We start from the raw sequence: 18,224 nt of genomic DNA, 5'->3' as shown, positions 1-18,224 counted from the left end.
GTCTGTACTCTGAATCCAGGCATCTGAGTGCAAGCCTCAGTTGAAATTTTCATGTTGCATCTCACATCATCAACTTTGGAACCTCAAACTGAAACAAAGCAGAGAAGTTCAGTTCCAGTAGTGTAGTGGTTATCACGTTTGCTTAACACGCAAAAGGTCTCTGGTTCGAAACCAGACAGAAACAGATTTTGCATGTTCTATTCATCACAGGTGTTTACTAAAGGTCAACAAGGGTCTGTGGTGTCATGGTCTGTACTCTGAATCCAGGCATCTGAGTGCAAGCCTCAGTTGAAATTTTCATGTTGCATCTCACATCATCAACTTTGGAACCTCAAACTGAAACAAAGCAGAGAAGTTCAGTTCCAGTAGTGTAGTGGTTATCACGTTTGCTCAACACGCAAAAGGTCTCTGGTTCGAAACCAGACAGAAACAGATTTTGCATGTTCTATTCATCACAGGTGTTTACTAAAGGTCAACAAGGGTCTGTGGTTTCATGGTCTGTACTCTGAATCCAGGCATCTGAGTGCAAGCCTCAGTTGAAATTTTCATGTTGCATCTCACATCATCAACTTTGGAACCTCAAACTGAAACAAAGCAGAGAAGTTCAGTTCCAGTAGTGTAGTGGTTATCACGTTTGCTTAACACGCAAAAGGTCTCTGGTTCGAAACCAGACAGAAACAGATTTTGCATGTTCTATTCATCACAGGTGTTTACTAAAGGTCAACAAGGGTCTGTGGTTTCATGGTCTGTACTCTGAATCCAGGCATCTGAGTGCAAGCCTCAGTTGAAATTTTCATGTTGCATCTCACATCATCAACTTTGGAACCTCAAACTGAAACAAAGCAGAGAAGTTCAGTTCCAGTAGTGTAGTGGTTATCACGTTTGCTTAACACGCAAAAGGTCTCTGGTTCGAAACCAGACAGAAACAGATTTTGCATGTTCTATTCATCACAGGTGTTTACTAAAGGTCAACAAGGGTCTGTGGTTTCATGGTCTGTACTCTGAATCCAGGCATCTGAGTGCAAGCCTCAGTTGAAATTTTCATGTTGCATCTCACATCATCAACTTTGGAACCTCAAACTGAAACAAAGCAGAGAAGTTCAGTTCCAGTAGTGTAGTGGTTATCACGTTTGCTTAACACGCAAAAGGTCTCTGGTTCGAAACCAGACAGAAACAGATTTTGCATGTTCTATTCATCACAGGTGTTTACTAAAGGTCAACAAGGGTCTGTGGTGTCATGGTCTGTACTCTGAATCCAGGCATCTGAGTGCAAGCCTCAGTTGAAATTTTCATGTTGCATCTCACATCATCAACTTTGGAACCTCAAACTGAAACAAAGCAGAGAAGTTCAGTTCCAGTAGTGTAGTGGTTATCACGTTTGCTTAACACGCAAAAGGTCTCTGGTTCGAAACCAGACAGAAACAGATTTTGCATGTTCTATTCATCACAGGTGTTTACTAAAGGTCAACAAGGGTCTGTGGTGTCATGGTCTGTACTCTGAATCCAGGCATCTGAGTGCAAGCCTCAGTTGAAATTTTCATGTTGCATCTCACATCATCAACTTTGGAACCTCAAACTGAAACAAAGCAGAGAAGTTCAGTTCCAGTAGTGTAGTGGTTATCACGTTTGCTTAACACGCAAAAGGTCTCTGGTTCGAAACCAGACAGAAACAGATTTTGCATGTTCTATTCATCACAGGTGTTTACTAAAGGTCAACAAGGGTCTGTGGTTTCATGGTCTGTACTCTGAATCCAGGCATCTGAGTGCAAGCCTCAGTTGAAATTTTCATGTTGCATCTCACATCATCAACTTTGGAACCTCAAACTGAAACAAAGCAGAGAAGTTCAGTTCCAGTAGTGTAGTGGTTATCACGTTTGCTTAACACGCAAAAGGTCTCTGGTTCGAAACCAGACAGAAACAGATTTTGCATGTTCTATTCATCACAGGTGTTTACTAAAGGTCAACAAGGGTCTGTGGTTTCATGGTCTGTACTCTGAATCCAGGCATCTGAGTGCAAGCCTCAGTTGAAATTTTCATGTTGCATCTCACATCATCAACTTTGGAACCTCAAACTGAAACAAAGCAGAGAAGTTCAGTTCCAGTAGTGTAGTGGTTATCACGTTTGCTTAACACGCAAAAGGTCTCTGGTTCGAAACCAGACAGAAACAGATTTTGCATGTTCTATTCATCACAGGTGTTTACTAAAGGTCAACAAGGGTCTGTGGTTTCATGGTCTGTACTCTGAATCCAGGCATCTGAGTGCAAGCCTCAGTTGAAATTTTCATGTTGCATCTCACATCATCAACTTTGGAACCTCAAACTGAAACAAAGCAGAGAAGTTCAGTTCCAGTAGTGTAGTGGTTATCACGTTTGCTTAACACGCAAAAGGTCTCTGGTTCGAAACCAGACAGAAACAGATTTTGCATGTTCTATTCATCACAGGTGTTTACTAAAGGTCAACAAGGGTCTGTGGTTTCATGGTCTGTACTCTGAATCCAGGCATCTGAGTGCAAGCCTCAGTTGAAATTTTCATGTTGCATCTCACATCATCAACTTTGGAACCTCAAACTGAAACAAAGCAGAGAAGTTCAGTTCCAGTAGTGTAGTGGTTATCACGTTTGCTTAACACGCAAAAGGTCTCTGGTTCGAAACCAGACAGAAACAGATTTTGCATGTTCTATTCATCACAGGTGTTTACTAAAGGTCAACAAGGGTCTGTGGTTTCATGGTCTGTACTCTGAATCCAGGCATCTGAGTGCAAGCCTCAGTTGAAATTTTCATGTTGCATCTCACATCATCAACTTTGGAACCTCAAACTGAAACAAAGCAGAGAAGTTCAGTTCCAGTAGTGTAGTGGTTATCACGTTTGCTTAACACGCAAAAGGTCTCTGGTTCGAAACCAGACAGAAACAGATTTTGCATGTTCTATTCATCACAGGTGTTTACTAAAGGTCAACAAGGGTCTGTGGTGTCATGGTCTGTACTCTGAATCCAGGCATCTGAGTGCAAGCCTCAGTTGAAATTTTCATGTTGCATCTCACATCATCAACTTTGGAACCTCAAACTGAAACAAAGCAGAGAAGTTCAGTTCCAGTAGTGTAGTGGTTATCACGTTTGCTTAACACGCAAAAGGTCTCTGGTTCGAAACCAGACAGAAACAGATTTTGCATGTTCTATTCATCACAGGTGTTTACTAAAGGTCAACAAGGGTCTGTGGTTTCATGGTCTGTACTCTGAATCCAGGCATCTGAGTGCAAGCCTCAGTTGAAATTTTCATGTTGCATCTCACATCATCAACTTTGGAACCTCAAACTGAAACAAAGCAGAGAAGTTCAGTTCCAGTAGTGTAGTGGTTATCACGTTTGCTTAACACGCAAAAGGTCTCTGGTTCGAAACCAGACAGAAACAGATTTTGCATGTTCTATTCATCACAGGTGTTTACTAAAGGTCAACAAGGGTCTGTGGTTTCATGGTCTGTACTCTGAATCCAGGCATCTGAGTGCAAGCCTCAGTTGAAATTTTCATGTTGCATCTCACATCATCAACTTTGGAACCTCAAACTGAAACAAAGCAGAGAAGTTCAGTTCCAGTAGTGTAGTGGTTATCACGTTTGCTTAACACGCAAAAGGTCTCTGGTTCGAAACCAGACAGAAACAGATTTTGCATGTTCTATTCATCACAGGTGTTTACTAAAGGTCAACAAGGGTCTGTGGTTTCATGGTCTGTACTCTGAATCCAGGCATCTGAGTGCAAGCCTCAGTTGAAATTTTCATGTTGCATCTCACATCATCAACTTTGGAACCTCAAACTGAAACAAAGCAGAGAAGTTCAGTTCCAGTAGTGTAGTGGTTATCACGTTTGCTTAACACGCAAAAGGTCTCTGGTTCGAAACCAGACAGAAACAGATTTTGCATGTTCTATTCATCACAGGTGTTTACTAAAGGTCAACAAGGGTCTGTGGTTTCATGGTCTGTACTCTGAATCCAGGCATCTGAGTGCAAGCCTCAGTTGAAATTTTCATGTTGCATCTCACATCATCAACTTTGGAACCTCAAACTGAAACAAAGCAGAGAAGTTCAGTTCCAGTAGTGTAGTGGTTATCACGTTTGCTTAACACGCAAAAGGTCTCTGGTTCGAAACCAGACAGAAACAGATTTTGCATGTTCTATTCATCACAGGTGTTTACTAAAGGTCAACAAGGGTCTGTGGTTTCATGGTCTGTACTCTGAATCCAGGCATCTGAGTGCAAGCCTCAGTTGAAATTTTCATGTTGCATCTCACATCATCAACTTTGGAACCTCAAACTGAAACAAAGCAGAGAAGTTCAGTTCCAGTAGTGTAGTGGTTATCACGTTTGCTTAACACGCAAAAGGTCTCTGGTTCGAAACCAGACAGAAACAGATTTTGCATGTTCTATTCATCACAGGTGTTTACTAAAGGTCAACAAGGGTCTGTGGTGTCATGGTCTGTACTCTGAATCCAGGCATCTGAGTGCAAGCCTCAGTTGAAATTTTCATGTTGCATCTCACATCATCAACTTTGGAACCTCAAACTGAAACAAAGCAGAGAAGTTCAGTTCCAGTAGTGTAGTGGTTATCACGTTTGCTTAACACGCAAAAGGTCTCTGGTTCGAAACCAGACAGAAACAGATTTTGCATGTTCTATTCATCACAGGTGTTTACTAAAGGTCAACAAGGGTCTGTGGTGTCATGGTCTGTACTCTGAATCCAGGCATCTGAGTGCAAGCCTCAGTTGAAATTTTCATGTTGCATCTCACATCATCAACTTTGGAACCTCAAACTGAAACAAAGCAGAGAAGTTCAGTTCCAGTAGTGTAGTGGTTATCACGTTTGCTTAACACGCAAAAGGTCTCTGGTTCGAAACCAGACAGAAACAGATTTTGCATGTTCTATTCATCACAGGTGTTTACTAAAGGTCAACAAGGGTCTGTGGTTTCATGGTCTGTACTCTGAATCCAGGCATCTGAGTGCAAGCCTCAGTTGAAATTTTCATGTTGCATCTCACATCATCAACTTTGGAACCTCAAACTGAAACAAAGCAGAGAAGTTCAGTTCCAGTAGTGTAGTGGTTATCACGTTTGCTTAACACGCAAAAGGTCTCTGGTTCGAAACCAGACAGAAACAGATTTTGCATGTTCTATTCATCACAGGTGTTTACTAAAGGTCAACAAGGGTCTGTGGTTTCATGGTCTGTACTCTGAATCCAGGCATCTGAGTGCAAGCCTCAGTTGAAATTTTCATGTTGCATCTCACATCATCAACTTTGGAACCTCAAACTGAAACAAAGCAGAGAAGTTCAGTTCCAGTAGTGTAGTGGTTATCACGTTTGCTTAACACGCAAAAGGTCTCTGGTTCGAAACCAGACAGAAACAGATTTTGCATGTTCTATTCATCACAGGTGTTTACTAAAGGTCAACAAGGGTCTGTGGTTTCATGGTCTGTACTCTGAATCCAGGCATCTGAGTGCAAGCCTCAGTTGAAATTTTCATGTTGCATCTCACATCATCAACTTTGGAACCTCAAACTGAAACAAAGCAGAGAAGTTCAGTTCCAGTAGTGTAGTGGTTATCACGTTTGCTTAACACGCAAAAGGTCTCTGGTTCGAAACCAGACAGAAACAGATTTTGTCAGTTATGCATCTTTTGGGGTGCAGTGAGACAAGAGCCTTCCGCTTTCATGATGGTTCATTTGCCAATCGACTTCAATGTAGGCTTCTGTGAAATCGAAGCTACTTTACAGTTCTATGGCATAATGCACATGTGTCAAACTCAAGGCCCGCGGGCCACATGTGGTCCCACAGCATTTTATAGGCCGATGATTGACTTAAAATAGGTTTTGATCACAAATTGACTACAAACAACATTTCCCATAATGCATTCCGATTGTTACCAGCCAAACATTACGGCTTCTCACCACTAGAGAGCAGCAGAGTCACCTCAAGCTGCTTATTGATTTTCCCAGCGAATAAAACTGAGACATCGACAAGCTAACATCAAAACGTCCAAGAAAAGAAAAAAGGATTTACAAGTAAGACTGTGAATGAAGATGTGTGTGAGTTGGTGTCAGGGCGGCAGGTGGCGCTAGACGTTATCTTAACCGACAACATAAAAAAATAATCGGTCCTGTACTATTTTATCCATGAAATTACAATCATATTAGTCGCATTTTATGCGGTTTAGTTAATATTCACCGTGAATCCAAATCCCATCACAAATTAAACAGATAAATGCATCTACAAAAACCACTGACTGAGGCCCCAATAACTTTTAATAAATTAAATTAAATTAAATTAAGCGACTTCACTTATTAGCATCACTTCACCCGCTGGGGTCTGAACAACTTCCTCCTGGTTCCCATCTGCAGAAAAATCTGCGCTAATTCATCAGTCAGTTGGATCTGTCTGATCCAAACAGATCAACTGAACTCTGTGAGTGTTTTACCCTGAGCGGTCCGGTGTGCGCTTTTACCAGGATTTGTTGTTGTTGTTGTTGTTGTTGCGTGATTTCTCTTCTCCGAAACGGACAGATGTTACGTCTGCAGCTCCTCCAGAGCGCCGCTCTCCTGGGTAACGTGAACCCAGAAAGCTCCATTTGTTAAATCCGCTGGATGAGTTACTTCCAGCGGTTTCTAATTCTTCGCAGTCCGCAGTGGTTGAGCAGCGCACTGCGCATGTTACAGTCTAATTATCTTTTGCATCGTCATTTATTTCCTCAAGATAAACTGCCGGCTCCTCAAATGGATTAACACAACGTTGCATTCTCTTTAGTTTTCTCTGGTCTGTAATGGAGACATGAATTTAACGTGCCATTTCAACCAAAGGTTTGTAATGCGCTTCCTAACCAGACGCTCCAAACCGTCCGGTCCATAACTCTTCAAGTCCGGTCAGCTCCGGTCAGAAAGACGCATTTAGTTCAGAGACCATGAGATGATATTCAGAAAGGATTTTTTTAATTAATTGATTTCAGTTGCCTCTGAGACTAAATCTTTGCGTAAAGTCTATAATGTCTGCCCATGTGACTGGTTTTTATTATTTGTTTGCTCACCTTTAAACACTGATTTAAATATTGTAATTTTTAAACTGAGCAGTAATTTTACATCCATGGAAACTCAAGTGTAATATTTAAAACTTCAATACATAAAATCAGTTATTTAACAATATGAGGTGTTTAATTTGTTTTTAACATTGTATTTTTATACATTTATGCTGGGCTGCCCAAGTCTAGTTTTCCAGAGCTACCATCTGCAGCTTTAGATGCATTCCTTCTCTAACACACCTGGACCATTGACTCATTATAAGCCTCTACAGAACTGAATGAGGGAAGTCAACCTTTTGTCTGGGGTGTTTTAGCAGGGATGCCCTCCTGATCTGTACCGTCAATGTGGCCCGTTGAGGGGGGCCAATATGCTGAAGTGGCCCTCGGTGAAAATGAGTTTGACACCCCTGTTCTAAGGAATGTTGCTCTGAGGTCTCACTGTAAATTTAAAAACCTAAATTCCTTCAGACACACGTCTGAAGGAATTTAGGTTTTTAAGTGACATTTATCCAAATACATGAAGTCATTCAGTGGGTAATCAGAAGACTTTACGCTGCAGCAGGGTTGATTTTCACACAAACACTCTGAACACAAGAGGGTCAAGTGGGCATGGTGAGATCAGAACCATAAAAATTTATTATTACTTTGAATTGGTGACTGAGTGGGTCTAAGTCAATGTGAATTGAAATTACATGTGCAGGGTTCAAGCAAAATAGGGCTGTGTGTGTGGCCTGCTTCTACACATAATGGATAGCTACTGAGGGAAAGGGTGCCAAAAATGCGTGCGTGCATGCGTGCGTGTGCGCGTGCGTAATTACAAATGTGAATTTGTGAAATATTGCTCTCATGTGTGCAAACACCTAATAACTAATGCTGCCGGGTATGTGGGTGGAGAGCAAAGCAGCGATCACGGAGTCATTCTTCACCTCAAGGTTGGCGCTGCGGACACACACAAACACACACATACATCAAAGATGGACAGTTTATTCTGCCGTGGTTGTCCTGTCTTAAGTCAAAGTCTTCATCAGCTCCTTCGGCTGGAAGTCTGTCATGGATGCACGGTTACAATCCTGGACAGGCAGACCCCTTCGTCTACATTCCCCCAAACAACGGCATCTTCAAGAAAATAAAGAATATTAAGAAATTAATCACACAAATATATAAAATGTTGCTTTATATCGATCTTGACTAAATCCTTCCTTCAGTTCTAAAAGTTACAATTTATAATTCATCGTCTAAAACCTGTGAACTTTGAGTTTGACATGCAAAGTCAGGAAGTCATTGCTTCAGTATCCTGGACAGTTGGTGCCCAAAGCTTTACAGGAAAAATCAACAAGTTAAAAAAACAAAAAAAAAAACACTTTCTAATGAAAAAATGTTTGATAAAACAACATCTGAGGAATCATTGTAAAAGTTGTTTCACTATGCAAGAAGTGTTTGACAAGAGAAATATTTCGTGTTTTTCATAAGTTTTCTAATATTCAGCATCTTTTTTGAAAAGCCTCGTGTCATCTGACCCATCAGTGCTATTCCTGAACTGTGGCTGCAGGTACAGAAAATTAATTCACGGTCACACTTTGAACATCCCTGCTATAGAGCATATTGAAATAAATATCTATGGTGAAGGAAAACACTGTTTGGGGTTAGTATTAATATACCTGGTCTTCTTTTTTTCTACTTTGGCTATTTTTATCACATCGGATTCAAGGAAAATATCATTTGGCCACTTTAAATGATATTTTTTTTAAATCTCTCTCTTTCTCACTGTTTATTCAATGTCACATGCTGTTTTTATTTTAATTATGTAAAGCACTTTGAAATGCCTTGCTGCTGAAATGTGCTATGCAAATAAAATTTGATTGATTGATTGATTTAACTGATAATCTTTTTAAACATCAACCATAGTTCTGATTTAGGAAATGATCTCTACACAGCAAAACAGTATTTAAATGGAATAAGGTTTCTTGTATTGTTGAAAAGTAGTAGGTCAATTCTGAGTAAATATTTTTTCTTTAAAATTTCAGCTATGCTTATTTGAGTATTAGCAGTAGGTTGAGTAGTGGGATATCAGTAAGTGTTTCACACACCTGCAAATATTTACAGAAGCAGAAATCAAAACTTTTTATGAATGCTGCAAAGTAACCATCCTCCTGCTCATAATGTCTAACTTAATTTGCACCAATTATGACTGAGATGTTACAGCAAGAATTCACTGGTTACTTCCTGTTTTAATTTGTCTCCTTTTCCCTTCCTCACATGTTTTGTCTGCCTCTGTGATTAGCACACCTGTTGCCTGGTTCGTCCCTCCTATGTCAGATCCCAGGCTTTCTTCCTGGTTCTTATGGTTTTCATGCCTGCTTCCTGGTTTGTTTTCACATTCCAGCTTCTTTACGGGCTGTATGACTTTCCCTGCTTCTGCTGCAAACATCATGTCTTCTGTTGAGTAAGTAACTTTTTTTCTCTCCATAATCTGTTTCTAGATGTGCATCCTGTGCTTCAGACCAGTTGCAATAGTAACCCACTTAGTTGTGTTTTTGCAACTCCTTCATACATTTTTGTTCATTTTTGATGAAAAAAGCCACTTTTCTCTCATTTACCTTTCAGCAGTCAGAATTTAGACTTACTTCATAAGTTTCTAGTCACATTTTCTTATGCTTTCAAATATCTTTATAGCATTAATTGTCCCAAAACTGATATAAAAGAAAACTCTGCATGTCACATCCAGGCTGTGTATTTTCCATGAACATACTTTAAAAGCTGCTGCTGTTTCTCTCTTGGAGGTTCTACAGACTTGATATGCTGAGTTTGTGTATATCTTGTGTGCTGTTGCAGAAGTGGTGTGCAGTGCATGATAATTGCGAACATGAAGTGTTTGTGCTGCAGGTAGTGATAGGATTTTTCCTGAGAAAGGTTAGAATGGAGCAGCTGAAGTTGGCTCTTGTTTGTGCAGCAGAGCTGTGCTTCTTAAACTACAAGTTTCAAAGTGAGGTTTTCTTATGAAGCCTCACTTTGATGGAATTTGGGATCTTATGTTGAACACAAATATTGAGTAAATGCTTGCAAAAATATTTCATTACATTTAAATATTTAATAATCCATTCAATTCATGAAAACAGGAAGAGCAAAGGACATGAATGAGACATTGTGTGTAAACTGTGTAAGCTGCAGGATGTCTGGAATAAAACACGACTGCAATCTGATGCAGTTTAAAGTCTATAGATCTTTCTTTTCTACTACTCTGGTAAAATATTGAAATTTGCCTTAATTTAGTGACTTTGCCTCGGTGACCATTCTGAGTTACTGTGTTTCCTTCATTATTTTGTTTTTTTATGAGGACTGTTTATTTTTTTTACAGTTTCTGCAGAGACGTTCCTGCTTTGAAAGTCTGTTTCTGCAGCCCCTCTCGGAAGCTGTATTTAAAAACGTCCTTTTAGATCCAAGTTTTGTCTTCCTGTCTGTGCTGATGGTTAATTTTAAAGCCGGCAGCATGTGAGCACTGTGTCCTGCTTGTGCATCCATTAAATTACTGGTGTCATTTTGTAACAGGCTGTGTGTTTCAGATCCTGTGCAGTGACCCCTAATGTCCCCTGTATCTACATGCATGGACACAGTCTCATGCATCCATAAACAAACATGTAAGCTCATTATAAATTAATCAATGTGTCCACATTCTTGTCAGTACAGTGACCTTAGTTCATATCCAGGCTTTTTATCTTGTACAGGTGTAAGGAAATGTGAGTTATATCAGGTGTTTAATTATTCATTAGATTTTCCTAAAGCCACAGAGTGTGGAAACTGATTACCTGCCTGTAAACACACCAGTTGCAGCTACTAATGTTTGAATTCTAACACAAGAACCATGCTAAAGCATTAATAGACAAAATATGAAGATGCATCTCAATATTTATAGGATCCCTGATGTAGTGAAACTAATAGCAGTATATAATATGTTAAAATCCAGCCCATGGCAAAGGGTTGAACCTTATACTTATACTTTGTACTGTCATTAGGAGCCTGAGATATATTTTTCTAATTTTTACTTTTTGTTTTATAGATCATGTTCTGTATTTGATGTTTTGCTTTTTGCCATTATTTTGATCTCAAAACTACCTTTTTATAGGGTGAAGAAATTAAAATGTAGTAATTTAATAGGACAAAAATCTGACATTTAATAAATTAGTATTCTCATCCCAACAATATGTTAAGATTGAAACACATGGGCAAAAACAGATTCTTACGAAGTGATTTGGTCTTGAATCTAGTGCAAGGCAGCCTTCCTCATTTTTAGGAAATATTCAGAAATGTTGGCTGATGAGGAATACTTAATAAAGGTGTGAGCAACTAGACAGTATTTGTCTCGTTTTTATGGCAAAGCAATATTTCTCTTCTTTTTGCATTCCTACTGTTATTTCTGAGATGTGCCATAAATCAAACACTGTGTGACATCAGTTGCAGGTGTAAAATAGCCGTCCTGTTTTTTTCAGAACGAACATTAAGTAGGAAAGGTCAGAGAAAAGAGCTGACATGGAGTCTGCTGGCAGGACAGAGCTGTGCTGTCCTCCATGGTCCACTTGGATATTGGCTATCTTTCATCAATCTCATTATTCAGCTTATTCCACTGAGAAAAACAATGATTCTTAGACTATTTAAATCATGGGCGTAGGTTTGGGTAGGGACGGTAGGGACATGTCCCGACCAATATTCACGGGATATGAAAAAGTCCCGACCAATTTTTGCCATATTGGCTCAAAGAACGTGGATCTACGATCTTTGATTAGCAGCAACAGGCGGTGCGCGGAACGGAAGCTTCTTAGTTTGACATTTATTATGAGCCTCCGAGACCGTGTCGGAACGGTGCTGTCGGGGGATGGGGGGGAGGGGGAGTCAGTTGAATCGTCGGACGTTCTTTGATTAGCTGCAAAAGGCGGCGGCTAGCTGGGCACACGCGTCTCCTTCTGAGTCTCCGAGACCATGTCGCCACCAAAAAAGAAAAGGACAGACATTAGAAGTTATTTCGCTACGTCGGCTGTAAGTACAGTGAGTGGACCCATAAGTTAGATATCTATCACGCAACGCATTTGTTGTAAAGTTCGGTGTTTAGTAAGGTCAGCACTGAATGTGAGGTAGAATAGGTCTGTTAATTATGTAATATTTTTTCACATAGGATGCTCAGACAGCAGAGCAAGGGGCAGAGCAGAACGATGGAGAGGTGGCTGGAGCTTCAGGGCTCCAGGTGAGGTGTTAGTTCTCAGATATGAAATATACTGTGAAATTATCTCAGTAAATATGGCATTTGAAGTGTTAGTCTTAAATTAAGTTAAGCTAGCGTGAATACAAACCAGGTTACGCTTTGTTTGCTCTATAGGAGGCTGTCAGTGTGAGTGCCAGTGACCAGGGAGTATCCAGAGGATATTTCTTTTGATCTTACTTGTAACGTTTGCTGAATTTTGTAAAGGAAAAAGTAAAGTGTTCTTGAACTGATCTGCTGAGTATGACTGTATCTGGTTGTATACACAAGATGTATGATATGGTTATGGTTGGGGGGAGGGGGTTATTAAGCCAATGTGGTTTCCCCCCCCTTCTCAAAAATGTTCGGTACTCTTCGGCATTTCACTGTGCTGGAGGGGGAGGGGGGAGGTGTCAAGGTCCCCACCAAAACTTAGACCAAACCTACGCCCTTGATTTAAATAGATTTGTATTTTTAAACGACTGAGTTTTCGTAGTATGTAAATTAAAACCACTGAGAAGGCTTCCCTTACCCCATGCTGTTTGTTTCTGTAGAGGGGTGAAAAACAAGTTATTGGTAAATAAAAACAATAATTAAGAAAATAGGCACCCCCAACATAATTTTTAATTTTGTATCTTTAATTTCTTGTTGTAATAAGTTCTTAATTTCACACACAACCACTAGGGGCGCTGTCGTATTGGTGGCATAGAGAAGACTGAGCACACGAGAAGAATAAATCTTCCGTTTGAATGAGAAGGAAGCTCAACATGTGTCTCGTCTTTCTCATATCACAGGTCAGTAAAAATATGGTTTTTTACATATACATTAGTTTTCTTGGAAGAATTGAAAAGATTCTTAAATCGAATCTCAACTAATGAGTCGCGTAGTTCGTTTTGTGATTGTTATTGTGTCCAAAAACGAGACTTGTTCTGAAGGCTAATTGGAGCTAATGCTAGCTGAGGAGCTAGCTGAAGGACAGTGGAGTTCATTTGAACTTGTGTTTTGCATTTTTTGAGAGTTCTCACTCAAAGGACATTATTTTGGTTTCTTTATTTTATTTTATTTGATGCTTCTTTATGGGTTTGTTGTAAAAAAACCCCCCCAGATAAACCATATATTTAGAACATCTGTGAAACTGAGTACCGAGGCACAGCATTAAAGGAGTATTGCGCCTTTTCAGGTTTATATTAAGAGTAGAGTTTGTTATGCAGGATGTAAAATATTATTGTTCTATTGAAACAATGGCTATTGTTAAAAGCTAAGATGCTTAAATGTTAAAATACATTTTATTTGTGCTGATTAAAAATGGTAAAAGCTATTAAAATAGTTAAAAGCCATTTTATATATTTTTATTTTTGATAAATAAATACCTTGTCCTCTCAGAAAAGAGGGCAAGGTATTCAATTTAAAGCACTAACTACAAAATTAATATGGGTTAGAGAAGTAAAAGCTATTTGTGAATTAGTTTTGTCAGTTGATAGAAGTCATAATGCTAAATGGAGCATGTTAAAATAATTGTTTGGTTTAAAGAAATATTACAGCCATTTCTGATGTAATGAAGTTAATGGTTCTCTACTGCAGTATGAGATACCTGAAGTTTGTTGTATATGAAGTGTTTATAACGCAGAAGAAGAATTAATCTTCCAGTTGAATGTGAAGGAAGCTCAATGTGTGTGTCTCGTCTTTCTCATACCACAGCATCACACTTTGAGGGAAGATCATCTTATACATTACCCTACATTACCTGTTGGGATTTATTAATTAATATGGGTGTAATATTACTCCTCAGTATATTGACTGGAGAAATCCAGCATCCTACCTTAGAGCGAGAGTGGCTGTTAAAGAATTGAAAGATTTCCCATATATAAACATTATCAGATTTGATGAATTTAGTTAACAGATTTTTCATCTGACCTGCCAATAAATGCTGGGAACCAAACAAGAAAAAATATAGCTACTTGGTTTGCTTACTAATGCACTAAAAATCACAAAATGTTGTGAAATTTAACTTGATTAAATACATCTGATGCAAAATGCAACTGACAGAATAATTGTCGTAATGTAAAGTAAAAAAAATGAGATTTTTTATGAAGACAAAATTTCAGGACCTCATACCCAGAAGTTAATTGTGTGATGTTCTGCTAATGTCTGTATGATAAGCATCACTGCAGCCATACTTTGAGCAAATTGAGGCGTTTCATAGTCTGATTTCAGTGAAAATGGATCCATTTGTCTGTGTTGAAACAAAATACCAGACATCCTTTTACATCTCACAATGCTACTTGGTTTGTGTCAACACCAGGGCGCTCTAAATATTTTAACATGCACTTATCTTTCATATTTAAAATTGGGTATGGATACACCATGGTACTTATCCCTGTTGACTAAAACATATTTTCTTTTCCTCCATTTCTCATCAGACTTAATGACTTCTTCCAAATGAAAGCAGACATTTGTTGAGTGCTTGGTTGAGGTCACACCTGCTTGTTGGTTTCAAACAAGCAATCCATCTAAATAATCTGAGCCAAAGAGAAAAAGAAACCATTATTAAAAAGCAGCTCTTGCATTAAATTCCCCTCAGAGATTTGACATGCCACTTAAAGGACAAAACAGAATAATTCTCCACAAATTACCGCCTTAAAATGCATTGATTTATCCCAGAAAGCATCAGCTCCATTAATGTTGACATAAACCAAATCTAGGCATCTTGGATGTGTGTGGTTTTGGCCTTTTAACTCTCAGAGCAAGTGTTGGATAATATCTATAGGAAATAGGCCAAAAGCAGGATTTCTTTTAATTAAAAAAGATGTGATGGGGTGATAATGGAGCTTGAGCCTCATTTGTAGTAATTAATGTTTATTCGGTCTTGAAGGACTGGATGTGTGACAGCGGGGGATAAATAACACTTGCCACTGGACACTAACATGATTATAAAAGTATCTGCTATTATTATGTTCACAGCAGGATCTGCAGGGGAGTGAGATTGACTATGCTAATCACTGCAAAATCAGATTTCACAGAGAAAGTAGGAGGTCAAATATTTTAGGAGTAAAAAATACTATCTCAGTTGTGAAACTGGTATTCTGAACAATGCTATAAAAACCAAGTCAAATTCAAAGTACTTGGTCTAAATCCTGTTTGCCTATATTTTGTTACACAACAGTTAATAATTTTAACTTGCACCCTCAAAGAATCAGTATAAACTGTACAAGAACAACAGTGACTGATGAAGATGAAATCAGCTTTTTAAAAATGGCAGCACCATTTTATTTTACATCCTTACTTAGACATATACAGTAAACCACGTTGGCAGGTCGAAGTCATTGGTTTAAATGTGAATGTGTAATCGGTCTGGAGCAATGATGTCTCAAGCACTCAGCATCCATTTGTTCCATTCTCATTGTATGGGATAATTTTAAGCATTTTGAGATTATCCATGAAATATCCACAAAATGAACATTTCATTGGTTTCTCTGTGGAATTACCTAAAACCTTTAATGTAAAGCAATTTTCTTCCTAGTTCTACTCAGTTAATTGTTAATGCAGGTAAACGGATAATTTACAGACTCCACTTGGGTTCATTATAAACATATAAAACATTCAATGGTCCTGTCTTATCTACCTTCAAATTTCTAAAAGACTACAAGACCTGGAAAGGCACAGCTCCCACCTGCTGGCCTTTACCTCAGGTTAAGAGTCTGCTGACTCTAGAGAAGTCCATGCCAAAAGATCTAGACCATCTATGAGCCAAACATTAAACATGCAACAGGTCTAGTAACTTTCTTTTATTTACTCCATTCAGCTTCCTTTTTTATGCATATAAACAAATCCTAAAACTCACTGAACACTTGGACTTTAATTGGATGCCAGTGTTGCACATCTTAGTTGACTACTTGGAAATAAAATTGTTAAAGTTGGAGTAAATGATGTGGTTAGTTTATTTTTCTTTTTCTTTGGAGAGAAGCTGGTAATGTCTTTCCAAAGAAGCTAATGTCTGTTTATTGTTAACACATCCAACCAAAATAAGGTTGGTTGGACCTTTTTTTGTGTGCTGGTGTAACATCATGTTGGCACAGGAAGGAGAGATCTGCAAACTGTTCCCAAAACATTAGAAGCATGAAATTATTCAAAATGTCTTGGTGAAGTATTAACAGTTCTTTCCTCTGTAACTAACAGGCCAAACAAGACTCCTGAAAACAGATCCACACCAAAATCCCATCTGTTTGACACGATGCTGCCGGACAAAGCAAAGTTCTGGAGGCCAAACCCAGTTTCAGTGGCTTGGAGGGGTAAGCCAACACCTGTGTCAATGTTAGCCTTAGCTGTCTAGTATTTCTTAGACCTGGTAATCATAACACTTTACATGTTTTTCATAAATTACTCTTCAGGTTTATTCCAGTTCCAAGTCTTGAATGAATCATTAATGTTCTTAGCGTTTTCATTGTTAGGCTTTGTCTCATCTCTAGATAAATACTGTCCACTGCAAACGTTTCATCATGTCTTTGCAAGTTTGGTTAGTGCTTCCTGTTAATGTAGAGGTAGTCGCTCATGTAGACTCATTTTATGGACTTCTGACTAATTTGTGATGGTTCTTGTTTTGGAAACTCTGATTCTTTAAACTATCCATTCCAGCAAATCTTTGATTTGAGTTTTTCAGTTAAAGAACTTTTTTGTAAAATTGAGTATAACATTTCTGCATTTCCAACTTCCTAACAACTGTGTAGGCCTAGTTCCACCATACTGGCATATTTTTGTAGCTGCTGATGTTCAGTCATCCTTGAGGACACTTTCAGTTGGTAAAATGTTTCAATCTTAGGCTAACAATAAATAAAATAACATAGTTAATACTAGTCATTTTCTCCAAGGAATCCAAATGTAACGTTCAGAAGGGCAATCTTTTACAAAGAAAATATATACTTCGGTTAGGAGCAAATTGAATGTCTCCAGGAATGTGAGAAATTGAGTTTCTTAAAAAGCTTGGTCTTTGGTTTGTTTCAAGTGAAACACAGATTTTAGTGTGTCCTGGGATTTATGTGCAACACCGTTTAATTTAGTTTGTTTATATAGAACTGGTTCACACCACAGTATCACCTCAGGGCACTTTACTTAAAAGCAACTCATGCTAGACAAAAAGGGACTCACTTGTGCCAAACTCCAGGCAGCACTTATTGTCATTCATGTGTGCAAACCTTTCTGCTTTGAGTGTCTGTCTCAAAGAGCGTTGATCGACATAAATTTTAATGCAAATGTCTGCACTGAGGAAAGCTTGGATCACCCACTGACATACCCAATAGCTTTCTCCAAAAACTAAAGATGTTCTTTGTTGTGGATTGAGGAATCCCATTAACCTTTGGGAGCTTTGTACTTTTAAACTGAAGTCTTTGTGTTGCTGGGTGAGGGTTTGATGATAATCGCTCAGGCTTTGGAGCCATAATACAATATGTCAAGCTGGTTGACAGAATTTTCATGCCAATTACGTCTTTTGGTTTATTTTTGACATATTTTTTGTTTATATTTGCATGCGCCTTTCTGAATGCATCAACTGGAAATGTCACAGACAGAAAAGCTTAGGACTGTCTGTATACTGCTGATTTAAAAACCAAATCACAGAATATCTTGTCGGTTGTATTTCCTCTGAATGTTTTGACTATTATGTTCTTGTGACAAGATAACTTGAGATGGCGACTTATTTGTTGTTTTTTAATTTGTGATTTCTGAATTATTCTCTGCCCTGACATTGTAATAGGACAACTTGGAGTGAAACATTGCCTTCTTTATTTATCTTTTGGAGTTATCTGTCTCTGAACATTAAGTTATTGGCAGTAATGGCTCAATCGATGTGCCCTTCCAGGAAGATGTGAGACCTCAAAAGACATGCTGGGCCTGCTGTGACTTCTACAAAAGCAAAAATTAGAGGCAAGAACACGTAGTTAAAGGAGGCAA

The 18,224-nt window shown here is 38.7% G+C and overlaps 17 non-coding genes across 17 annotated transcripts; all 17 read left to right on the top strand.

Annotated features, from left to right (window-relative positions):
• Window positions 1–1,599: 1,599 nt before the first annotated feature.
• Window positions 1,600–1,672, top strand: trnav-aac (transfer RNA valine (anticodon AAC)). Its single transcript has one exon. It is a non-coding gene; the product is annotated as a tRNA-Val (tRNA).
• A 175-nt stretch (window positions 1,673–1,847) lies between these two features.
• On the top strand, window positions 1,848–1,920 carry trnav-aac (transfer RNA valine (anticodon AAC)). The gene has a single exon. It is a non-coding gene; the product is annotated as a tRNA-Val (tRNA).
• Window positions 1,921–2,095: 175 nt separating this feature from the next.
• On the top strand, window positions 2,096–2,168 carry trnav-aac (transfer RNA valine (anticodon AAC)). Its single transcript has one exon. It is a non-coding gene; the product is annotated as a tRNA-Val (tRNA).
• A 175-nt stretch (window positions 2,169–2,343) lies between these two features.
• trnav-aac (transfer RNA valine (anticodon AAC)) lies at window positions 2,344–2,416 on the top strand. Its single transcript has one exon. It is a non-coding gene; the product is annotated as a tRNA-Val (tRNA).
• Window positions 2,417–2,591: 175 nt separating this feature from the next.
• trnav-aac (transfer RNA valine (anticodon AAC)) lies at window positions 2,592–2,664 on the top strand. Its single transcript has one exon. It is a non-coding gene; the product is annotated as a tRNA-Val (tRNA).
• Window positions 2,665–2,839: 175 nt separating this feature from the next.
• trnav-aac (transfer RNA valine (anticodon AAC)) lies at window positions 2,840–2,912 on the top strand. Its single transcript has one exon. It is a non-coding gene; the product is annotated as a tRNA-Val (tRNA).
• A 175-nt stretch (window positions 2,913–3,087) lies between these two features.
• trnav-aac (transfer RNA valine (anticodon AAC)) lies at window positions 3,088–3,160 on the top strand. Its single transcript has one exon. It is a non-coding gene; the product is annotated as a tRNA-Val (tRNA).
• Window positions 3,161–3,335: 175 nt separating this feature from the next.
• trnav-aac (transfer RNA valine (anticodon AAC)) lies at window positions 3,336–3,408 on the top strand. The gene has a single exon. It is a non-coding gene; the product is annotated as a tRNA-Val (tRNA).
• A 175-nt stretch (window positions 3,409–3,583) lies between these two features.
• trnav-aac (transfer RNA valine (anticodon AAC)) lies at window positions 3,584–3,656 on the top strand. The gene has a single exon. It is a non-coding gene; the product is annotated as a tRNA-Val (tRNA).
• Window positions 3,657–3,831: 175 nt separating this feature from the next.
• On the top strand, window positions 3,832–3,904 carry trnav-aac (transfer RNA valine (anticodon AAC)). Its single transcript has one exon. It is a non-coding gene; the product is annotated as a tRNA-Val (tRNA).
• A 175-nt stretch (window positions 3,905–4,079) lies between these two features.
• trnav-aac (transfer RNA valine (anticodon AAC)) lies at window positions 4,080–4,152 on the top strand. Its single transcript has one exon. It is a non-coding gene; the product is annotated as a tRNA-Val (tRNA).
• Window positions 4,153–4,327: 175 nt separating this feature from the next.
• trnav-aac (transfer RNA valine (anticodon AAC)) lies at window positions 4,328–4,400 on the top strand. The gene has a single exon. It is a non-coding gene; the product is annotated as a tRNA-Val (tRNA).
• A 175-nt stretch (window positions 4,401–4,575) lies between these two features.
• Window positions 4,576–4,648, top strand: trnav-aac (transfer RNA valine (anticodon AAC)). Its single transcript has one exon. It is a non-coding gene; the product is annotated as a tRNA-Val (tRNA).
• Window positions 4,649–4,823: 175 nt separating this feature from the next.
• trnav-aac (transfer RNA valine (anticodon AAC)) lies at window positions 4,824–4,896 on the top strand. The gene has a single exon. It is a non-coding gene; the product is annotated as a tRNA-Val (tRNA).
• Window positions 4,897–5,071: 175 nt separating this feature from the next.
• On the top strand, window positions 5,072–5,144 carry trnav-aac (transfer RNA valine (anticodon AAC)). The gene has a single exon. It is a non-coding gene; the product is annotated as a tRNA-Val (tRNA).
• Window positions 5,145–5,319: 175 nt separating this feature from the next.
• On the top strand, window positions 5,320–5,392 carry trnav-aac (transfer RNA valine (anticodon AAC)). The gene has a single exon. It is a non-coding gene; the product is annotated as a tRNA-Val (tRNA).
• A 175-nt stretch (window positions 5,393–5,567) lies between these two features.
• On the top strand, window positions 5,568–5,640 carry trnav-aac (transfer RNA valine (anticodon AAC)). Its single transcript has one exon. It is a non-coding gene; the product is annotated as a tRNA-Val (tRNA).
• Window positions 5,641–18,224: the final 12,584 nt, after the last annotated feature.

The sequence above is a fragment of the Poecilia mexicana genome, unplaced genomic scaffold (genome assembly GCF_051168715.1).
Source record: "Poecilia mexicana isolate PSO_F unplaced genomic scaffold, ASM5116871v1 scaffold_5, whole genome shotgun sequence".
In the NCBI taxonomy this organism is placed as follows: domain Eukaryota; kingdom Metazoa; phylum Chordata; class Actinopteri; order Cyprinodontiformes; family Poeciliidae; genus Poecilia; species Poecilia mexicana.
This window is presented reverse-complemented; position numbering and strand designations above follow the sequence as displayed.